The 17,551-nt window shown below is 42.7% G+C and overlaps 1 long non-coding RNA gene across 1 annotated transcript; it reads left to right on the plus strand.

Annotated features, from left to right (window-relative positions):
* Window positions 1-8,799: 8,799 nt before the first annotated feature.
* Window positions 8,800-11,889, plus strand: LOC132652185 (uncharacterized). Its single transcript, XR_009589661.1, has 3 exons — window positions 8,800-9,096; window positions 9,371-9,571; window positions 9,919-11,889. It is a non-coding gene; the product is annotated as an uncharacterized LOC132652185 (long non-coding RNA).
* The last annotated feature ends 5,662 nt before the right edge of the window (window positions 11,890-17,551 follow it).

A 17,551-nucleotide genomic window follows, 5' to 3' on the forward strand; every position in this document is an offset into this window, starting at 1 on the left:
GTGGAGAATCTTACCTCTCAAAGAGTTTCCTGTGAGGGAAGGGATGACAAACGCCACGTGGCCACACCCGCGCCTGGAGCACCACTCACAGTTCCACCTTGGAGCCCCGTGGCGGCCTCAAGACCTTTACCAACACCAAGCCCCTGTGGCCGATCAGTTGGAATGAACCCAAGACAGAACTATTTTAGTATTATGGGATTAGAGAACTAAGGCGGGCTATGAACTTCAAAGACTGTGGTAAAAGGCAAACATGATACCGGGGAAGAGACTGATTTAGCCAATAGCAAGAACTCTTTTGTATTTTTATTTATTTTATTTTATTGTTTATTTTGTTTTTCGGAGATGGGGTTTCTCTTCGTAGTGCTGGCTGTCCTGAAACTTACTTTGTAGACCAGGCTGGCCTCGAACTCAGAGATCTGTCTGCCTCTGCCTCCCAAGTGCTGGTATTAAAGGCTTGCGCCACCACACTCAGTTTTCACTTTAAATCAAATTAATGCGTCAACAGGGAGAGTCAGAAGAGAGTCAGGGTTAGGGGAAGAATGATGTTGGCTAGGTCTGGAATCTGAGAGGCGTGGCCAGGCCTGGAGGAAGTGAGAGATGCAGGAAAAGCCAGCCTTGGCTTCTTTCACAGTTCTCTGGGGTCACGGTGCTTCTCTTTTTAGACGTTTTCTTATTCCTGCCCCGAAGGGTTTGGTGGAGAATGACTCAGGATGGGGGCTCTGAACAAGCAGTGAGTCAGTCACCTACCACTTCCGGCATGACGTGGACTTTGCCGGAAGTCTCTCACCGGCTGGGGAAGGCCCGCCCCGCCCTTGACACAACTGGTAATATATCTTCTCCTGGAACTCTTAAGTAGTGTCCAGCAACCTTGGCCCTATCACTTCTAATGAAAATGGAAAGGAGGTTTTCAGTGGCCACAGGGGCTGTGAGGTTTGTGGTTTTACAGCCGAGGTCCCGAGGTCATGTGAGCAGTCAGGCAAATCTGCGCCCTTCCCCTGCAAGTTCCTTGGCTAAAGCAAATTTAGCGTTGGGAGGCTTTTCATTGGCGCCTTTCTTGGGACAAAGACCGTAACTCGGCAACCTTTCAGATTGTTATTATTATTTTTTATTTACTATGTGATTTTTGTGGCCAGAAATGTTATTTTTCTATTGTCTTGCTTGTAAAGTGGGATATTTTTTTTCAATGTGTTTATTTGGTGTAAATGGTACAAAATAATAGGTTTCAGTAATATCAGGCGCATTCAGGATAGAATGACCATAGACAAAATAGTAGGTTTCACTGTGGGTGCTGCGTAGGCGTGCTCAAGCAGAAAGACGCAGGTGCCCTCGGATTCCCTGGAGCTGAAGTTATAGGGGTTTGTGAACCACCCAACCAGGGAAAAAAACTCTGCAAGAGCAGCTGACACACCTCTCCAGCCCTGTGAGGACAATTATTAAACAAACAAACAAACAGAGGAGCGATTAGGGAAATGACTGAGTGTGAAAAATGATTGCTGGGCAAACATGGAGACCTGAGTCCAGAGTCTTAGTAACTGCCTAGAGCAGGATGAGGCAGCAAGTATCTTGAACTCGGGCACCGCGGGGCATAGAGATGGGGTGGGGGGGTGGTCTCCAGGGACTTGTTGGCAGGTCAGCCAAGTCCAAACAGCAACCTTCAGGTTCAGTGAGGGACTCTGATTGAAAAAATAATGTGGAGAGTGATAGAGGAAGACTCATGGCGTGCACACACACAGACACACACACACACACACACACACTCAGACACAGGCACACATGAATGCATGGACACAGGCACATCAATTCCCCTCCACCCCCCATGTGGCACACAAACTTAAAAAAGAAAACAAAGCGATTGGGGGGTAGCTTAGATAGAGCCCTTGCCCAAAATTAGAGGGACAGTGGGGGAAAACGAACAAAAACAACTACGCAAAGCAGTGCCGTTCATTGAGTATAAACGGTGGGTAAGACACTGCAGGTTGATCCTGGGGAGAGTCAGAGGTGGAATGAGCACAGCGTTCTCACAGAGATTCTAGTTTAGCATGGAGGACAGGATCAAGCAGAAGGTGAATGACACAGGACAGACAAGATGATGGCTTTCAAGGGAAATGTATTGGAGGGTTATCCCTGAACCTCCCACTGGGCCTCTCACTCTGATTGGAAAGGTGTTTAGTGCAGGCCGGCACAGATGTTTTCATGTTTGTTAATGGAGAAATGAGAAACTGGCCCAGGAATTTTACTACCTTATGCATTATTCACGGAGAAGAAACCAGTGCTGTGGCCTGGGTAGAACCCAGCGGTTGAGCACCACTTCCTGGCCTGCTCAGGGCCCCCAGCTCCATCTTCCACACCACACAATAACTGAAACGGTGAGCGGGTGAATAGTCTGAACTAAATACATGTATAAGGCTGTGGTCTATGTTTTAAAATTATAAAGAGGTCAATCACACAGGTGATCAAATGGAGGCTTTGGAGAGCAGTCTAAGGCTCTGGAGCCAGAGCTGCTGTAGAGGGAGGAGCAAGATTTGCGTGTGTTGTTGTCAAATCAAGCTGTTCCTCAGAACTGAGGTGGCAGGGCGCAACTTTAACCTTTGGAAAAGCTATCCTCTTCTTTTGACTTGCAACTGTGGGAAGCATTGGAGAGACAAGGTAAAGATGCTCTACTTATCTGCAGCTCTCTCCTCGTTATCTGCAGCTCTCTCTCCTGAAGCTTCGTGGTTGAATCAGTAACAAACTGATTCAAATTAAAATACAGTTGCGATGAGGTTTAGTCGCTCTCGCTTCCTGAGGTTGAATCTCACTGTAATTTAGCATTTTAATTAATTAATAATTAATTTCGAGACAGGACCTCACTTTGGATAGGCCAGGCTGCTCTGGAAGTTACTGTTGCCCTCCAACTAATGATGAACCTCCTGCCTGAGCCTCCCAGGTGCTGGAAATACAGGCAAGCATCAGCATGCCTGGCAGCGTTTTTATTTTTTAATACCTAACTTCAGGCAAGAAAGCAAAATTGAGAAGCAGAGCATGGTGATGCATGCCTATAATCTTAGTACTCAGTAGGCTGAGGCAGGAGGATTGTGAGTTTCTTAGTCAGCATGACCTATACAACAACATAACCAGAGGCCAAATTAAAGATACAGGCTATGTAACTTACCAGAACGTCTATCTTATTCTTAGCTTTATTTGTTCCCCTGAGGTACTAGGGACAGAACCCAGGGCCTCACACACACTAGGCAAGTGCTCTATTGCTGAGTTATAATATTGTTTAGTTTATTCTTTCCTAAGGCCCACAAATTTACACACCAAATTTTCTAGAGCAGTGGTTCTCAACCTTCCCAATGCTGTGGCTTTTAATACAGTTCCTCATATTGTGGTGACCCTCAGTCATAAAATTATTTTTGTTGCTACTTCGTAACTGTAATTTTGCTGCTGTTATGAATTGTAATGTAAATATTTAATATGCAGGATGTCAGATATGTGTGACTCCTGTGAAAGGGGTTTCAACCCACAGGTTGAGAACTTCTGTTCTGGACCATGAAAAATTGCCGTGAAAGAAGACACCAATTAGCAAGAAAATCTGTGCCTATACCTGTAATTTCCCTTAAACACCGAGCCAACTCCCATATCTGAGATTCATGTTAAGTCTTAATTCACCGGAAACACACTGACAGCAAATGAAATCAAGTAGAAATGTCAGTGCTCACTGCTGTTTCATTCAAATTGCTTTAAAAATTGAAACTGTAAGCACATGGGCAGGATGAAGGCAGGATTGTAATTTGAAGCCAGTTGGGTTATACATCAAGTTCAAGGCTCTCCTGGATTATATAGCAAGATTGTGCCTCAAAAACAAAACAAAACTTAAACATACAACGTAGCCTACTGTGAATGTATCATCATTTCTATTATACTACTAGTGTTCTATTGCATTATTAATATTTTTTAACTTCATGAAAACTCTTTTTTTTTTTTTGAGACAAAATCTCATGTAACCCAGGCAGGCCTTCAAAATGCTATATAGTTAAAGATAACTTTAAACTATTGATCCTCCTGCCTCCGACTCTGAGTGCTGGGATTACAGGCCTGGATCACTTTATGCCTGTGTTTGACGCAGATCTGGGGATCTAAGCCAAGGCTTCCTGCATCCAAGCCAGGATTCTCCAGCCCAAGTCTTCATTTTAAGACAATCTAGTTGGAGGAAACAGCACTGACGTGAACCTAAGAGACAACATTTGACAGACAGGGAGAGGGGGAGCAGCCAGTGGCTTACGGTCAGCAATGACGTCAGTACAGATTCTGCCCAGCGTTTGCTGTCCAGTCTTTTGCTCAGTGTTCTTCTCCAGTGAGTAGATCCAGAGTCTGCCCCTTCCCCAGGCTTGCAGCTGGCTCATCTCGTTAGTTTAGGAGGTGGGAGTGGCACTTTCATCCTGGGAATGGCTCCCCAAAGCAGCAAAGAGCTGATTGAATGAGTCCTAAACCACATAGTAACTTGAACAGCAGGCTGAAACTAGGCCCAGAACTGCCGGTCCCTACCAGGGTCAGGACTGCCTCAACATCCACTGCCCCACCCTCCGTGCCATTACGTCATTCCGCTTGCCTGGTTCCATATCCACAAACTTGCAGACTCCCTCCCTATTTCCTACTGAAGCGACACATTTTATTTCCAGTAAAGCCACTCATTTCCCACTGTCACTTGTAGAACTAGACCGGTTTATTCTTTCATCCTGAGAGCTGCAGAATATACCCCTGAGATTTGATACCTACAGCAAATGTGTGAACAGTGCGTTCTTCCCTCCGTGAGATGTTTAATTTCTTTTTATCTTTTCCCCCCTTTTGGAGGTGAGTCTTGCTCAGGTTGGTCTTAACCTTGAGATGTTTCTATTGCAGCCTTCTGGGTGCTGAAATGATGGGCATGCGCCGTCACATGAGGCAATTGATGTTTTTAACAACGGTAGTCTCTTAGAAACTTGGTACTAGTGGCTCTATCCCTTTGCTTTAGCTTGAAGCTTGTTTTTCCTCCTTCCCTTCCCATGATCATCACTTCCTTTCTCTCACCTTTCCTCTCCTTCCCTTTCTTCCGTCATTCTTTCCACAATTTCCTTCTTCTCTTTTCCCTTTCGTTTGTGAGATTAACATCTTTCTGATAACAATCAAACGACAAAGAAACTCAGCCAGGGTCTCAAATGCCTAAACACTTCCCCCTAAAAAATATGACTAACCTGGATTCAGAGTTCTTTTAAACTCATAGTCAAGTTTACAGAAAATTATCTGATACTGAAGATAAAGGAATCAGCCACAGCCTATTTACCAAATGTCAAAAGAGCAAACCGGTAGGTGACATGCTCCCTCCCCACACTCATAGCTCACTTGACAAATGGTTAGCAATTTTTGTGGCAAACGCTCTAGGGCATGCTATTTAAAACAGACCTTATTTAAAGCTTCTTCTCAGCGTGAAGTGGGTCATTGTTCACTTCCCAGCGTTCACCTACAGCCTTCTGTACAAAATTTATGACTTTGAAAGTTGAAAATTAAACGCACCTCAGCAAGTAACGGAGTTGACCATTATTACATCTTATTACAGATCTCTTAGAGCATTTATAGAGGTGAAGGAAATATTTCTGTACGGAGTTTGGCTTCTGTGCTGGGAGTGTTCCTTTGAGACCACACCTGGAAGCTAGAGGGCACAGCCACTTGGAACCTGAAGGAAACTGGCTAGTTACTAAAGCTTGCTCTGTCTGGATCTGTCATCTGAAAAGCGGGAATCATGACTTAGTTCCCTTCTGAGGACCAGTCAGATAATGGAATAAAGTACCTAGTGTACTTCCTGATTCGGAGTCAGCATTTTATAAAGGTCACTTCTTATTCTCATAGCTCTCTTCATAAACCTTAGTCCCCCCACCATATACCTTTAAACAATTTATCTATTTTTATGTTTATGTGAATTGGTGGTTTTCCGGCATGTCTGTCTGTGTGAGTGTGTTGGATCTTCTGGAGCTGGAGTTACAGTTGTGAGCTGCCACGTGGGTGCTAGGATTGAACCCAAGTTCTCAAGTACAGCCAGTGCTTTTAACCTCTAAAATGTGTCTTGAGCACCACCCCTTCCTCCTTTTTTTGAGACAGGATCTCAGTGTGTAGCTCTGGATGTCCTGGAACTCACTCTGCACACAAGCTAGACTCTTGAACTCACAGAGATCCACCTGCCTCTGCCTCCTGAGTGCTGGGCTTAAACGAGCCACTGTGCCTGGGTCTTAGGCCCTTTTTATTTTACTCTTCAAGTCAGCTGTTGTTGCCTGTGTTTACCTGATGAGCAAACCTACGGATTAGTTACTTCCTCCTGAGCAAACCCCTGACAAGAAGCAGCATGAGGAAGGAGAGGTCATTTTGGTTAACAATTAAAGAAGGGGATAGAGTTGGTGGTGGGGTGGCAGGGGCCTGAAGTGCTGTCAGGTCCACTTTGACCTGCCATCAGAAGCAGAGAGATGCCTACTTTCTCCTTTTTCTTCAGTTCAGGGTCCCGGTCCATGGGATGGCGTGATCCACATTCAGAGCGGGTCTTTCCTCCTCAGCCAAACATCTTTGGAAACTCTCCTAGTTACACTCAGAGATGTGTTTCCATGGTGATTCAAAATCTACTCAAGGCTGTGATGGAGATTAACCTTCCTTGGTTGGGAAGATGGCTCAGCTTGTCAAGTGTTTAGCACGCAAGAATAAGAACCTGAGTTCCATCTCCCAAGCTCACATAAAAAGCCAGGTGCTACGGTGCATGCCAGCCCGTTAATGGCGAAGTTTGCTAACTGAGCTCTGGTCTCACAGCTTCCAGAAGCAGCTGAAGCGTGACACCATCTGCTCAGATCCAAAGCCCACACACCATGCTATACTGACGCCTCTGCATGTAGATGATAAATCATTCCAGGATAGTTCTATAAGATTGTTGACTTTTAGAATAAATAAAAAAACTCCAAGTTATTAGCTCGTAAAATAGCCGATTCATTTTACTAACAGAAATATTGGTAACATCTACATTTTTATTTCGTGAGAAAGAGATAACGTTAAAAATCAATTGCGGTGGCTGGAAAGATGGTTCAGTGGTTAAGGGCACGGCCTGTCCTTCCAGAGGACCCAGGTTCAATTGCCAGCACCCACATGGCAGCTTACAACTGTCTAGCTCCAGGTCTAGGTGATCTAGCACACTCACACAGACATATACATGCAGGCAAAACACTAATGCACATGAAAATAAATATTAAAAAATGAAAAATCAATTGATAAGAAAGCTTAGCTAAAGGAGGAAGAGAGTAGGAGAGAAAATGAAGAGGAACCTAAAGATGAAACACACACAAACACACACATATCCTCATTCACACACATACTACACACATCATTTATACACACACACCCTCATACAGGCACCCTTATATACACACCCCATACATACACACACTCACACACATTCACACATATACATACTCACACACACCCTCATATGCACTTACACACAAATACACAGAGATACACACTCGTGCACTTACCTCACATACACACATACATACACAGACATACTTTTGGGCACATACCCACATCAGAACACAAGCACATACCCTGACACACACACACACACATCTTCATATACACACCCTCTCACACACGAAGATGCACATACATTAAGAATAATAAAAATAAATATATATTTGGAGCTAGAGAACACAAACAGTAGGGCTGAATGGGACCCAGCTATTTGAATTCCAGCCCTGTGGAGCCGGAACCCTAAGCCTCAGTTTCCTTTTGTGTCACACTGGACTAGCACGATCTACTTTAGCAATGCTTCTCTTGTTCAGAAGATGAAACCATACCACGATTGGAAACGCTTAAGATATGTGTGGAGTCTGGTGCAAGGCGCTGGCATAATAGCTTGTGCAGCAACTTTTTGAGGTTGTGTAAGTCCTCAAGGGTCTTCTTAATAATGCTGAAGCACCTCAGCATCAGCGTCACCATGACATGGTGAGGTTTTAGAGATGGATGACAAACGAGAGAGCTTTCTATTTCCACGATGTCATCTTATGTTTGAGGAAACCGGAATGGAAAAAGGCTCAGGGAATTGACTAAAACCACACAGCTAATCTCAATACGAATTTGGACTAGAACCAGGTCCCATTAATGGTTCCCCTAATTTTTAAAAAAAAGTTGCTTGTGACTAGGCAGCTTCAGCTACAAAGAATGAAGTGTGAGTATCTGTGAGCAGAGTTCAGGGTTCCAGTCAAATGGCATTTATTATAAAACCAGACACATACTTGATGGTCTGTATGCTTAGTGTGCTGCATGATACTAAGGTGTGCACTGTATGCCGTTGTGGTACAAGTGACTGTCACTGTAATTATTTTTTATGACAAAGTCAAGAAAGGGAAAAATAAAATGAAGAAGAGTGGGAAATGTCTCTGGAGGTTTGTGTTAAGGCTCTCAAAGCTGTTGTGTGTGTGTGTGTGTGTGTGTGTGTGTGTGTGTGTGTGTATGTTGGGGAAGCTGTGTTTTTCTGCAAAAATTAGAAGGCTGAGAAGTGGTTTTGGTGGGGAAAGGTGGTTGCTGCTCACCTCCTCCCCTTCAAAGGGAGGAATCATGTGGTATTTCCCTTTCTACATCAAATTCTTGCCTGGACTGAGCAATTCCAGCAACTAGAATCCAGTTCTCAGCCACAATGCCAGAGGCAACGCCCAGAGCTGAGTGAGAATAGCTTTACTGTTTCGCAGAACTGACCTCTGTTTTCTGCTGTCACTGTGTCATCTGATTTCTGATACTTTGTGGCCGTTCAGGAGGGTGAAGAACAGCAGGTTCACAGTACCCCTCCTCACTTTGGCAAGTGCAACAACGGGCTACAGAATGGCTCCTTTTGTTTTTGGTCTTTGGAGAAAATCTTAGGTTTCTGTTTGTTTGTTTGTTTTTGTTTTTCCAGCAAGAGAGAGTAGAAGCTCTTTCATTATTTATTTGTTTGTTTGTTTACTGAGACTTCTTTAGGAGCAGCTCAAAGGTGTGATGGAGTGAGATGCTGGCTCAGAGATATTCCTCTCTTCCCTCCCCCATAATACACAGTTCTCACTGGATTTTCATCATGTGAGTTCCCAGAAGTAGAAAACCTTTTGTTTATAATTGGTGTAGTTCAGTTTAGTCAGATTGCTTTTTTAATATGTAAACTGAAGGGAAAGGACTTCTGACGAGGAGGGAGAGAGAGGGAGGGGAGAGAGGTATAAAGAGGTGTGCCGTGAATGGTGGGGGTTCCAGAGGTCCCTGTGGCAGAAATTTGGTCAGTCAGATAGGATGCATAAGGAAATGAGGTAAATAGCATAAGAGGAGCTAAGTTTCTCTCTCTCTCCTCTTCCTTTCCCAGTCTCTCCTGAGATGACCTGGTCTTATGGCCCCAGGCTGGCCTCGGATTCACTTTGTGGCTGATAATGACTTTGAATTTCTGATTCTCTTGCCTCCATTTCCCAAGAGCCCAGATTACAGACTTGTGCTTCCTTACCTACAGCCTTGAGCACATTAGGCAAGCATTCTACCAAATGAGCTCCGTCTTCAGCCCTATGAGGAGGTAAGATTCTAATGAGAAACTTCACAGATGCCCTGACTCTTGGACCTGGACCTCTCTGTCCCTTCTTTGTTTCTTTCCCTATTGTATCTCAATAAAAGCTGGTGTTTAAATGTGCTCAGGTGCCTCTTTCCTGGAAGGGAAGTGGCACAGCTCTGTGAGGTAGATCTATGTGGATGTCTGTGCAGGACATGCCCAATGACCTTGGGGCAGAAGGCACACTGAGTAAAGCACACGGATGCTGCCTGTGCCTGGGACAGTTGAGTTGGTGCTGGGCTACCAGTGACATTTAACTCTGAGCATTGATGCTTGGGTCTAATTGACACTTCCATTCTGCTTTCCTCATCCAGGTCGCTCGTTAGTGTGTGTGCCTAAGTCGAAAGTGGAGAATGGGGAGCTGGCCTTCATTCTTGCTGCACCTTATCCTGCATCTTCCAGTGGCCAGCATAGCTTCTCCACGGTTATCCTTACTCTCCCAGCTAGCCATATTTTTTCCAGTCTCTCGGGTGGCCATCTTTTATTATTCTTGTTTTATTCCTCTCTTTCTCACCACCACAAGCTCTTATTATCCATGGCCAATTTGTGTGTATGTATGTGTGAATTTACTTCAAATCTGGTGTTTGTTTGACTCACGAGCTGGAGATCACGATGCCTTCTTTACAAGATTGTCATAAGACATAGTGATATTTTGTGAAAGATACAGGGCGTGTGCTAAGTGTTTGGTTAGTAATGACTGACTTCTTTGTTTATATAGTTTTCGGCCACGGTGAGATACTAGCTCAGAGTTTCTCAGGTGGGTGTGGAAACTAGAGCACTTCCCATGACCTTCTTAGAGTTGGCTGGTGAGTTATGAGTGCCTTCTACGACACTACAATACTCTCTGTGCCCGGGAAATACTGCAAGCTGGAGATTTCATCCCTGGCATCCTATATAATGGATTTTATGACAAAGATTTTTTTTTTTTTTATTACGGATTGCTGAACCTTTGATTTACTTTTAAAGAAGTGTTGTCTTCTTTTTATGTATGTGCACGTGTGTCTGTGTAAGTTCTGTCACATGTGGAAGGGTGCCATGGAGGTCAGCATCAGGTCTCCTGAAACAGGAGTTACAAGTGGTTATGAGCTGCCTGATGTGGGTGCTGGGAACACAAGTCTAGTCCTCTGGAAGAACAGAAGGTGCTCTTGCTGCTAAGCTGTCTCTCTAGCTCCCTGTTGAATTTGTTTCTAGTGAACCTAACACAGGGGCAGAAGTACCTGTCTCCTTTCTGTTCTCCTATTCCAAGAGTTCAGTCTGGTGGCAAGGATGAGAGAAAGGCAGTGTGTCTGTCACGTAAAATTTTGCATTGCCATGAATATTGAAGAATGGTACTAGGTCTGTGACTATGACTACACAGCCATGCAAATGCTGACTCAGGTTCCATTTTTAAGACTTGTCATATGCCCAAGGAAATACGCTGGTTCCCAGCCCTTATTACTTCCTTCTTCTCATCCTCTTCCTCTTCCTGGTAGTGGTGAGGCTTGAATCTGAGGCTCATACATGTGTGCTAAACATATGCTCTGCCCTTCAGCTACACTCCAGTGCTCTCACCTTCTTAATGATACAGCAGGAGAGAAATTTCTTAGAGCAACAGCATTTTTTTTTTCTTTTAGCAACAGCATTTTTAAAACAAGCTCTTCATTGAAGCATGCCTAAAACCATTTTGTACCGATACTGATACTGAAATTTGAAACCAATACCCATGTACTAAAAACAACATTATGTTAATGCTACCATCAGCACGACTTCCGATATTATTAGATGTCAGGCAATATTGATGCTGCTATTCCCGAATCTCCTGTTTATTAAGCACATGCCAGGCCCGCTGTCAAGAGCTTTGTGTGGCATACCCTGTCTAGTCCTTATAAGAATTCTTTGATGACAAAAGGCAAGTGCTTATTATATATCAGGTACTGCATAGCCATTTCCTTAAAGTCTTGCAATAAAAGAATTGAGGGGCTGGAGAGCTGGCTAAGCAGTTAAGAGCATAGTCTGCTCTTCCAGAGGACCAAGGTTCAATTCCTAGGCACCCACATAGCAGCTCAGATCTGTCTGTAACTCCAGTTCCAAAAGATCTAATGCCCCTACACAGGTATGCATGCAGGGAAAATGTCAATGAACACAAAATAAAAGTAAATAAATAAATCATTTTTTAAAAGGGAGAGAGTTGATATAGGTGCAATTCCCATGGATGAGTATCAGAGAGGCCAAGTAACTTGGCCAGCTCCACACAGTTGAATATGTGTAGAGCAAAGGTTTAAAGTGTCCCCTGACACACACACACACACACACACACACACACACACACACACCGCCAAACCTGGTATAACATGTTCAGAATTGCTTTTATAAACCTTCCATATGATTCCTATATCTGTTGGTGAAAGTTCTGATAATAAACTGTCTAAACAGAATGAATCTTTTTGTTTTGTTTTGCTTATGTAAGGATTGCATGTAGCTGAGATGGCTTTGATGTTAGGACTAATAGGGTCTTATGTAGCCAAGACTGGATCCTTCTGCCTTTCCCTTCTAAGTGCTGGGATTATGGGTATTTATCACCATGCCCGGGCTTAGAATGAAAAGATAATTTGTTTTGTTTTGTTTTTTTTTTTGAGACAGGGTGTCTCTGTGTAGCTTGGCTGTCCTTGACTTGCTTTGTAGACCAGGATGGTTTTGAACTCATAGAGATCCACCTGCCTCTGCCTCCCACAGTGCTGGTTTAAAGGCTTGAGCCACCATGCCCAGCTGAAAAGATAATCTTAACCTCAGATTTAACTTGAAAGTGAGCTTTTAAATTCAGGATGAACTTTTTCCTACTTTTCTGAGATGTTTTGAAGATAGTCTTCTAAAATGGCTCCAAGTCTAATTTACAGGCTATTGTTAAGAATAGCCATCAGTCTTTTAACATCTTTGAAAACAATTCAAAACATACTCTATGTGAAAAATTCTTCACCTCACTTTATTTGTGCTTATCTCTTTAATAGTAGACAATAATATGAGACCCATTTCCTTAAATGGTTCATATCCAGCCCTGTTTTATTGTACAAATGTCTTTCACTAAATTGGATTTGGAGGAGTGCTTGGAGTTTAATGCTAATGGGGAATTTTCAAAGAAATTTGGTTTTTATTATTTTTTAGTTTCATTTGGATTTTAGTGTTCAGAGAGATGTCCTATATAGGGCCTTTGAGACTGAAACCTTTTATCTCCAGACTGGTCAAAATGTAATATGTACAGAGTCAATACATGGCTGTTTCCTGAGTCTCATTTCTCTACTAAGAAGATGTTCATGGTAATTATTCTATTCTATTCTATTCTATTCTATTCTATTCTATTCTATTCTGTTCTGTTCTGTTCTGTTCTATTTTTCTGTTTAGTGACAGGATCTCACATTGTTCTACAGGTTGGCCTCAAACTCATGGCAATTTCTCTGCCTCAGCTTCATGAAGACTGGAGTTTTCATGTGAGCAATCACACCCAGTTTTTAGTTTTTCCTTAACCTGTACTCAGGCCTGTACCTGAATTCTTGCGCTAGTTTCATGTTCCTTTCACAGCACAGGCCTTTCTGGATGATAATGGCTCGAATCAGATATCCATGAAATCAAAGCTCTTGCCCGATCCCCACACTCTGAAAGCTGCTAAATTGAGGTCCAGTTCTGCTTGGCATCTAATTATGTCTCAGACAGAATTCCTATGAGGTCCCTGATAGAATGCAGAAAAGAAGGACATTCTTTGATGATTTAAGCAGGGGTCTAACTTGGGAGTCAGTCAATCTATACTAAAAGGTGAGAGCTCCAGAAGAACAAAGAGGAAAATAAAAATCACTTATTTATTTTTATAATCCCCTCTTGAAAGATAGTATTTCCCTTCATTAAAAATATTGACCACACACCACAGTAGAATTAACTTTATCTCTGATTCTATTTTTAGTAGGAGTCACAAGCATTTTCCTTTCACATGACAGGCATTACACGCCTCAAAATATCATTTATGCCCATTTCTACTTTAAAATCATGGTATTTATTAGACCTGCCACGACATCTTGAAATGTCTTCTTAAAAAAACCCCACATATTATAATATATCCCAAAGATATTTTGAAAACTGTATTTCAATATAATTGGTTTGCAGTTTCAAGTGTCTTATTTTTGCAGATTAAAAGCATTTTTTTTTTTCCCTGCAAGGGGACCATCAGATTGCCAAAAGGGTGTAGTGTACACAGGATGAGTTATATGAACCTGTTATGAGTTGACAGAAAGATGTGTGGGCTGAGGAAACTCTGGACCAATACAGTGGGATGTCCAGAGCATTGTATGAGAAAGGCTTTTTGCCTTTCCGTGGTTTTAGCAAAGATGCTTCATGTTCAATCTAGCATCTCTGGATCAGAAACTTTAGAATACCAAGAAACTCAGTCAGCTCATAGCCACAGATGTGAGCAGGTCCCAGGGGCCACAAAAAACGTGACTTGTATCTGTGCTGTGTCAGACATTGAGGCCCGGTGTGCCCAGGTCAGTTGCTATGCTTCTGTGGCTCACAGGCAGGAAACTAACTACCCATCTGTTTTTATATGTTTTTTCTTTTGGTTTGGTTTTGGGTTTGGTTTGCACAAGGGTGTTTAAGCTGCCAAGTGCCTCTGTACTCGGTTTGAGAGGACATGTAACATAAGAAACATACAATCTCAACTTAAGTCCTCCTTCGTAAAGAGAGGAGCATCAAGCGTCAGCCTTCAAAATTTAATGTGGATGACGGGATGTTCAGATGCTGACGTGACTAGGGATCAATGACTTGAGATCATCATTCCATTCTTTGACTATTCATTAATGCTGGTATTTACTTTTTAAAGGCATAACACTAAAATAGGCATCATTTCGGGAAAGGCTGTACATCAGTTGGATTAAAATTTGCCATGTATAATGGGAAACACCACATAACAGTGCTTAAACAAGATAGGTGTCTTCTCACATGGAGGAAAAAAAAATGTCTGGAGGCCAAAAAAAAAAAAAAAAAAAAAAAAAAAATCTCAGGAGTAGCATTCTATCTGTATAATGTCCCTGAATCAAATCCCTTTTTGTTTTTGTTTTTATTTTTTGCTACTCTAGCCTTAGGATGTGATGCTAAGTCTCCAGGCTGTCTCATGCTTTACTAAGCTAACTGAGCATTTGCCATGGTTTTTTCATTCCGAGCAGTATAAAGGAAGAATTGGATTAAAATTTGCCATGTATAATGGGAAACACCACATAACAGTGCTTAAAGACGTCTTCTTCCAGCTGAACTATTTTCTTTCCAGCACCTATACAGCCCTACCTATCTTTAAGAGAGAATGGGAAGTACAATCTCATAATTGGGTCTATTGCCAATGAAATGGAGGATCTATCCTTAAAGAAGAGAAGGGACCCATGAGAGGTGACCCAGGGTCCTGCTTACCCAGGGGGATTTTCAATAAAGCATGTATGTGCTTTGGGAGCATCCTCAAGGAGGAGAGCTGGGGTAGCTACAGATGTCCCAGGTCCTCGACTTGCCTCTGCCTTTTATCTACAAGACAGTAAACAAACGATTTCGTTTCTTTGAAGTTTAGTTCTTTCATTTTTAATGTGAATGGTTCTTTCCCCTTTTGCTCTTCAATTGTGAATGATAATGGCGGCGATGCTCAAGAAAGCACTTTTGAAACTCTGAGAGCTTTGAATAATTGCAAGGTCATTTTGCTTCCCTGGGATGCATGCTGCTGTAATCAGAAAGAGTCTGTTTAGTCCAGTTCCCAGGAAATCGCAGCACCGACAATCTTAGGCCAGAAACAGTCGCCAGCTCTGTACTGATTTATCAGCTTTGGATAAAGTTATTTTCTAAGCTTATATGGAAGTTAAATTATGTCACCAGACCATTAAATGATGTCAGCTATATGCACTGAAATTGTGTTATGGAAAAAGAAAGGTATAATAAATATAGAATTTGTTCTAGTTTTTTGTTGTTGTTGCTATGATAAAAATACCTGATAAGAAAACACTATGAAAAACAAATCATAAAAAGCAACATAGAGCAGGGAAGGGTCCCAACCCTCAGCTCTTACAATTCTAAGAGATAGCTCAAGCAGCAGCTTGTCACATCACGTCCACAATGGAGAACAAATACAGACATCTTTGCTTGCTTGCTCTCAGCTAACTTTTTCCTCTCTTAAAGTGTTCAGGATCCCATTTCCCCGTGATGGGACTTTTCTACAAGGCCACAGGGGAGGAAGAGAACTCAGTCCTCATGTGAATAGATGAGCTGGGTACGGGGCTCCCCTATTTTGAGGAATAGTGGAGAGGGGATGCAGGAAGGGAGGGTGGGATTGGGAGAAGAGGAGGGAGATTTATGATTGAGATGTAAATTGAATTAACAAATAATAAAAAGTTCAGGATCCCCTTCTTAGGGAATGATGCCACCCACGATGAGCTGGGTTTTCAGTTAACAAAAACAACAACAACAAAATGCCCCACAGACATTCCCACAGGCTGATGTAGATAATTCCTCATTAAGACTCTCTTTCTGGGTGATCCTAGGTGGTATCAAGTTGACAGTTAAAACCAACCAACACAGTATCGTGCTGTAGGGCCGATGTCTTCAGTGGAAGACTTGCTCATTACTAAGAGGATAGAGTAATCTGTGGACAGCTGTAGACCGCAGAAACAGAAACGGTTGTCCTGTAGAATTTACCATGGCTTGTAGAGTCTTTGGGAGTGGAGAGCTGGAGAGTGAGCCCCCAGGCTGTCCTTCCTCAGGTGCAAAGGTTAATATTGTCCACTTGACAGGATCTAGAATCAGCTTGGGGATAAGCTGTGAGGGCTTATCTAGATGAGGTTAGTTGAGGTGAGAAGATGGACCTTAACTGTGGGAGGGACCATCCTGAGATCCTGAGTTGAATGAAAGGGAAAGGGAACTAAGCACAAGTATTCATCACTCTCTTGTTTTCTGGCTGGTGATGCAATGGGACCAGCTGCCTCAGGTTCCTGTTGCCAAGATTTCCCCATCAAGATGGACTCCACCCTTGAACTGAGAGCCAAAACAAGTCCTTTCTCCCTTAAATTGCCTCTGTCAGATTATCATAAGACAGCAACAGGGAAAGGAACTCACATACCAGGTCAATCCCACAGCTGCTACGTGGTCAGGAAGCCACCTGTTCAGCGAGGTGGCTCCAGAATCACCCGGAAGCAGCCTGATTCAGAAATGTGCTGGAATAGCCGCTGTATGTGTCAACCCACAGCGGCTTCCAGAAGGATTCTGAAATGCACTTGAGAAATACAAAGTGTCCTTTGAAGTTTCAAGACCCAAGGTAAGAGATCCTGGGAACGAAACAGTTCTAACTTGGCATATCATCATGGTAGAGAGAATCTGTTTAACTCAAATATGGATTGACTGAAGACTAGATGGAAAACAGAGAGGATATTTATGTTTACGTATTTGTAGCACATTATTCATATGTCAGCACATTCAATAGCATGCCAAGTTAGGCCTGTGTCTATTTCATTAAGAATATTATTTGCTCATCTATATAAATCTCTGTTTACGTTCATTGATCAGGGCCAGAATGACTTACTCATTTTAATGTGTTTACACATTGTGATGAAAGCACAATAATTAAAGTTCAACATGAGCAGAGATGATCTAATGAAATTTTATCGACTAGGAGAGTTCCCAGAATTCATCGCTCCACTTGAACAGTTTGGCAAATAAAGTACAAAGCCTGGATAAAAAAAAAAAAAAAAAAAGAAAAGAGGAAAAAAGCATGGGTTAGAGTCACAGAAAAGAGACCACAGTTCTTATGCATTTAAAAAAATATGTAGAGGACAATGTATTAGAGTTAAGATAGATAGGTTGTTGTCAGGCCAGTTTCTGAGAAGGGCAGAACCCCAGCTTGACGATACAGAGCTTCCTTCAGCTGTAAAACCATGACCTCACTCTGATCGGTACACTGGG

Source organism: Meriones unguiculatus, chromosome 2, assembly GCF_030254825.1.
Source record: "Meriones unguiculatus strain TT.TT164.6M chromosome 2, Bangor_MerUng_6.1, whole genome shotgun sequence".
Taxonomy (NCBI): Eukaryota; Metazoa; Chordata; class Mammalia; order Rodentia; family Muridae; genus Meriones; species Meriones unguiculatus.